Consider the following 6,442-nt stretch of genomic DNA (forward strand, 5'->3'; position numbering starts at 1 on the left):
TTGATGAAGGCCATTACATAGGCATGGGTGATTAAGTCACTGGCCATTGGTGATTAAACACAATATCCAGCCCTTCTCTCCCCAGAGGTTGGGAGGTGGGGTCAAAAATTCCAACCTCCTGATTGTGCATTTGGCTCCTTTGGCAAACAATATCCCCTTCTTCAGGAGTTTTCCAAAAGTCATCTATTAACTCAAGTGTGGCAGACATAGTAACAAAAGATGTTCCTTTCACCTTTATCACTCTGGAGCTATTTCAAGAGTCAGAGACAAAAACTAAAATTTAAAACAGAAGTTATCACATTGGAAATTTCAAGGGCTTTAAGGATCTCTGGTTAGGAACCAGATAAAGACAAAAATTTTATTTTTCTTTCATCACAATATCACAAGACAGTATCATCATCATCATCATCATCATCACCATCATCTTTATCCTGAATGAATGCTGGATTCTGTCCAATGCTTTCTCTGCATCTGTTGAGGTGACCGTCATGTGCTTTTTCTTTTTGAGTCAGTGTAAATGGCATTGATTGATTTTCAAGTGTTAAACTCACTTATATATCGTCTTATTGAATTTGCTTATATTTTCTTACACATATTTATGCCTATGTTCATGAGGGATATTGGCCTCTAGTTTTATATATGAAATATATAGTTTATATATATATATGCTTATATATATATACATATATATATTTTAGTCGTAGGTGGACACAATACCTTTATTTTATTTATTCATCTTTATGCAGTGCTGAGGATCGAATCCAGTACCTCACATATGCTAGGCGAGCGCTCTACCACTGAGCCCCAGCCCCAGCCCTGGTCTCTAGTTTTCTGGTGGTCTTTGTTAGTCTTATGCTAGCCTTACAGAACAAGTGGGGAAATATTGCTTCCTCTTTAGTTTTTTTGAGAAAGTTTGTGTAGAATTGGTAAGAATTTTTCTTTAAATGTTTTAGACTTCACCAGTAAAGCTTTCTGGATCTGGAATTTTCTTTATGGGAGGTTTTAAACTACAAGTTATTTCTGTAGTCGATATAGGACAATTTAGGATATCTATTTCTTTTTGAGTGAGGATGGTAGACTGTATTTTTTAAAGAAGCTGTACCTTTCACCTAAGTCATCAAATTTATCACTTTTTAATGTCTGTAGGATCCACAGTGATTTCCCCTCTCTTTTATGACATTGGGTTTTGTTGTTTTATTTGTGTATATGTGTGTGTGTGTGTGTGTTCGTGTTCTCTCCCTCTTCTTTTGATTTGCCTGATCATTTGGCTAGAAGTTTATCAATTTCGTTGAATTTCTCAAAGAGCTAACTTTTAGCTCTATTGACTTTCTTTTTTTTTTTTTAGAGAGAGAATTTTTTAATATTTATTTTTTAGTTTTCAGCGGACACAACATCTTTGTTTGTATGTGGTGCTGAGGATCGAACCCGGACCGCACGCATGCCAGGCGAGCGCGCTGCCGCTTGAGCCACATCCCCAGCCCCGACTTTCTTGTTTTTATTTATTCTTCCTCTTTTTTTTTAAATTCCATACTTTCTGCTTCCTTTGAGTTTATTTTGTTCTTCCTCTTCTACTTTTTTAGGACAGAAACTTAGTTCATTGATTTGAGATCTTTCCTCTTTCCCAATATAGACATTTAATGTTATGAACTTTCCTCTAAGTGCCTGTTAGCTGCATTCCACAAATTTGAAATGCTGTGGTTTTTTCATTCTGTTCAAACTACTTTATAAATTCTCTTCCTTTCTTCTTTGATCTATGTGTCATTTAGAAGTTCAGTTTGTAAATATTTCAGAATTTTCCTGACACATTTGTTACTGATTTTAATTTAATTTTGATATGATCAGAGAACATATTTTGGATCAGTCAATATTTTTAAGTTTGTTGCATCTTATTTTATGACCTAGTATATGGTCTATCTTGGTAAATGTTCCATGTACAGTCAAAAAGAATGTACAGCCTGATATCATTGGTTGGAGCATTCTATATATATTATTAGATCAAGTTGGTGATAGTGTTGTTCAAATATCCTATATCCTTACAGGCTTTCTGTATATTTGTTCTATACATTAAGAGAGGTATTTTAATCTCTAACTATAAATGTAGTTTTGTCTATTTTTCCTTTTAGTATTATCAGACTTTGTTTCATGTATTTTGAAGCTCTGTTATTAGCTGAATACACATATAGGATTGCTGTATCCTTTTGATGAATTTCTTTTTTTTTGGTACCAGGGATTGAATTCAGGGGCACTCAACCACTGAGCCACATCCCCAGCCCTTTTTTTGTATTTTATTTAGAGTCAGTGTTTCACTGAGTTGCTTAGTGCCTTACTTTTTCGCTGAGGCTGGCTTTGGATTCACAATCCTCCTGCCTCAGCCTCCCGAGCTACTAGGATTACAGGCGTGTGCCACCGGGCCTGGCGAATTTATTTTTTTACCACTGTGAAATGCAATGTTTTGTTTTGTTTCTTTGTTCTTTAACATAGATATCACCAAGTTATGCTGTTTCCTTCTAAATATTTTCTTTGTATATTCAACATATTGCATCCATGTGTACCTTATTAAAAAATTTCACTGTGAAACATTATATATATTCTAGTGTGTGCATACACATGTTATATGCAAATACTATCCCATTTTTATTAGACACTTGAACTTGAACATCTGCAGATTTTGATATTTTCAGGGAGTTCTGGAAACAATCCTCCATGGATACCAATGGATGACTGTACAGTGAAAATCCATGTACCCACACACAGCTTAAGAAATAGAATATTTTCAAGACCTTCAAAGCCATCTGTGCATCCCCCACCCCTTCCAAAATTAAATTTACTTTTGTATCAATCAATTACTTGTTTTTATTTATAGTTTTCTTACGTATTTCTAAACAACATAGTATTCTATATCCCATTTTTGGTCCTTCTATACAAGAAATTATCTGTATATATTCACTGTGACTTGATTTTCTTGTTCAACATTGTGTTTTGGGGATTCATCCACATTGATATATATGTAATTCACACATTTTCCACTACTGCATAAAATTCTTTTCAAAGTATATGAATAGACTGCAGTCTAACTATTCTTCTACTGACAGACATCTGTGCTGTTTCCAATTATTTTACTCTGATAAATAATGCTGCAACCAAGATTTTTAAATATTGCTTTTGGTGTACTTACAAAAGAGTTTCTCTGAATTATACACCAGGAGTGAAACTTCATGCACATATTCAAATATTCAAATATCCCATTTTTCTTAACTTTCATTCTGTTTTTAATGATGCTTCCTAATATTTCTTAATAACTTTGCATTAGACTAAATCCCTATTGTCAAACACTTCGAATCTGCCTGCAGTTTTTGGAACTGTGTACATAATTCTGGAAAACAAAAATTTTGAGCAGAAGTCTCTGATTTTTAGGTTATTTTCTTATGAAGTATTCCCAGGAGTGCAATTTTAGATAGCGACCAATTTTCCAATTGTACCAATTCACATTCAGTGGGAGGATATTTTATTGCTGAAAAACATGAGGTAATCCCCATCCAAGTAACTGTTAATCCTTTGGGATCACAGATCCTTTGAGACTATGGTTAAATGCACAGACCTTCTCTTAAAAACAAAACAAAAAACAAAAACTCACAATTACATTCATAAACAAAACAACATGGGGCTGGGGTTGTGGCTCAATGGTAGTGTGCTTACCTAGCACCACATAGAAATAAATAAAATAAAGGTATTGTATCTAACTACAACTAAAAAATAATTTAAAAATACAATTTCAAGGGTTTCTTAGATATTTTGAATAAATAAGAAATATCCTTCTCTCAGTTCATTTTGTGTTGCTCTAACAAAATATATGAAGCCGGAATCTGTATAAGGAGTTTGCCAGGCTAATGACTCAGGAGGCTGAGGCAAGAGGATTTCAAATTAGAAGCTAGCCTGGTCAACTTAATAAAACCCTGTCTCAAAACAAAATTAAGGGTTGGGGGAGGCTGGGGATGTAGTTCAGTAGTAGAGCACTTGCTTAGCCCACACAGGGCTGTGTGTTCAACTACAGTACCACACACACAGAAAAGAAAAAAAAAAGAAGAGAAAAAAGAAAAAAAGAGAGAGATACAGGGAGAGAAAGAGAGAGACAGAGATATTACTATTTGGCTCATGGTTCTGGAGATTAAAGAGCAAGGTGCCAGCTCTGGTAAGGGCTGCATGGTGAATGGCATTCAAGAATGTCAAGTAGCATATGGAAGAAGGATTCAGGGAAGGTAAGGCTCACTTATAACAACTTGCTCTCGTGAGATTTCTTCTGAGATGAGAACATACTCCCATGAGAAAAGCATCAATCCATCCTCAGACCTAATCACCTCCCTTGAGGCCCCATCTCCGAAGGCTTCCACTACCTCAACACTGCCACACTGGGGACCAAGTCTCTAGCACATGACTCTGGGGGACAAACCACAGCAGTCCTACATGCTGCACATAAGATTTCTTATGATACTTCACCAAAAAAGTTCACAAACCAACTCTTTATTTGGTACCTTATCTTGCAAACCACCATTGAGTGAGCATCTACAATCCACAGCAATATTCCAGATGCCAGAGGCAGAAGAACAAATCCTCCTGGTTTCAAGGAATACAGAGTCTTCCATGCAAGATAGAAACCCAAAAGCATTGACAGTAAAATATATGCAGTTAGAAAGGTATTCATTAGCCAAAATGCAGGTACAATTAAGGATCAAAGAACTTTCCTTTATCAAAATGTTGTAAAAAAATGAATAAACACTCCCAAAGATGCTTTAAATAAAGGAAATAATACCAGCCAAAAGACTTCATATAACCTGGCATATATGGGAAATTTATCATGAGTTTAATATGATTGGATTAAAATGGTAGTGAATGTGGGCAGAGCTGAGGCTCCTCCTTATGTGGGGCACAGATTGAAGAAATAGTATTGGCACACAATTTTTGCAGTTGGTCTGACAACACAAAGGAAACCACAAAAGATTTCCTTCCAAACACTTCATTTATTACCCAAGTCAACTCTTATTACATACAAAGAAAATATTTTGCCTGTTTTTTTCTGCAACTGTCTAAAATGCAGTGTTCTATTCGGAATACAAGGTTTCAAACCAACTTATTAATATAATCTATAAACACATTTTAAAATTAATATTGTATGATGGCTTTCATTTTTGTAAGCAGAAGTATTAGAAAGCCTTACAATAATTAATACAATTTCCTTATAAAATTGCCTTGAAAAACTTATAGGTAAAACTATGATTTTAATATTCACTTAAAATGCTGATTTTCAACCTATTGATTAATGCTTCTCATATATCATCTCATGAAAATATTTTGCTGTTTGTAATTTAGCTAAATTTTTGAAACATAACTAAGCACAATGGTTACTTTGATGTTACTGATTTAATTATAATGGAACAAATGAAATGTGTTTAAACATATGCATCTTATATTCCTATGGAAAATGAATACAACTAATTTTGATAATACAGTCTAGTCAATGTCTTGATAGACTTTCATCAAAAGTATATTTAGATTCATATTTACTTTCTCTAGAAATTATCATTTGTTTAGAATTCTGCCATAGTTAATTCTGTTCCCTTAGGGTAGTTCCCAATTCAAGTGCATCGTAGAACTTACATGTATTAATATATAAAGTGTTATATAGTTACAAAATCTGTTTTCTCATGTGACTAGAAAGGAAAAAACAAGTTTTAAAATATAAATACCAACTGAGGTACAGTAAATTAAGTTTATAAAGCTCTCAGCAAAAAGAAATGCTTGACTTATTTTTTTCTTCTGTTTCAAAGTACTCCTTAGAGCTGGCTGTAGTGGCACATATGTGTAATCTCAGCAACAGAGGAGGCCATGGCAGGAGGATTGCAAGTTTGAGGCTAACCTCAGAAATTTAGCAAAACCTTGTCTCAAAATGAAATAAAAAGATCTGGGGATGTGGCTCTGTGGTAAAGGTTCCTGGGCTTAATCTTCAGTAAAACACACACACATGTACATTTGCCACAAAGCACCCTTAGATCTCTAGATGGCATGCCATTAAACATTGTTTAACTGTCAGAATAGAAGATCTTCAAGGGTACCTTAAAATAATAAAAAGGTGTAGTCTCATTATGATTAATCACCACAAAGAACATGGTTTATGTTCAGATTTCTACTAAAAAAAGGAAATTCCTCACAGATGTGGAAAAAAATCTGTATAAAAATTTCATAGAAATACCAATGGATTTAATTGGGGAAGAAAAGCACAAATACGAGTACATATTAATATGTATTTTCTTCTCAGGTGTTTGTTTATTTTAAGAAAGGGAATCTTCTTCATGTGGTACTTTTCTCCAAGTAGAAAACATTCTTTAAATATTCTTAACCACACAGACCTATATCAACTTTGACCAACAAAAGAGTAAAACAACAAATC

The sequence above is a fragment of the Marmota flaviventris genome, chromosome 13 (assembly GCF_047511675.1).
Source record: "Marmota flaviventris isolate mMarFla1 chromosome 13, mMarFla1.hap1, whole genome shotgun sequence".
Taxonomy (NCBI): domain Eukaryota; kingdom Metazoa; phylum Chordata; class Mammalia; order Rodentia; family Sciuridae; genus Marmota; species Marmota flaviventris.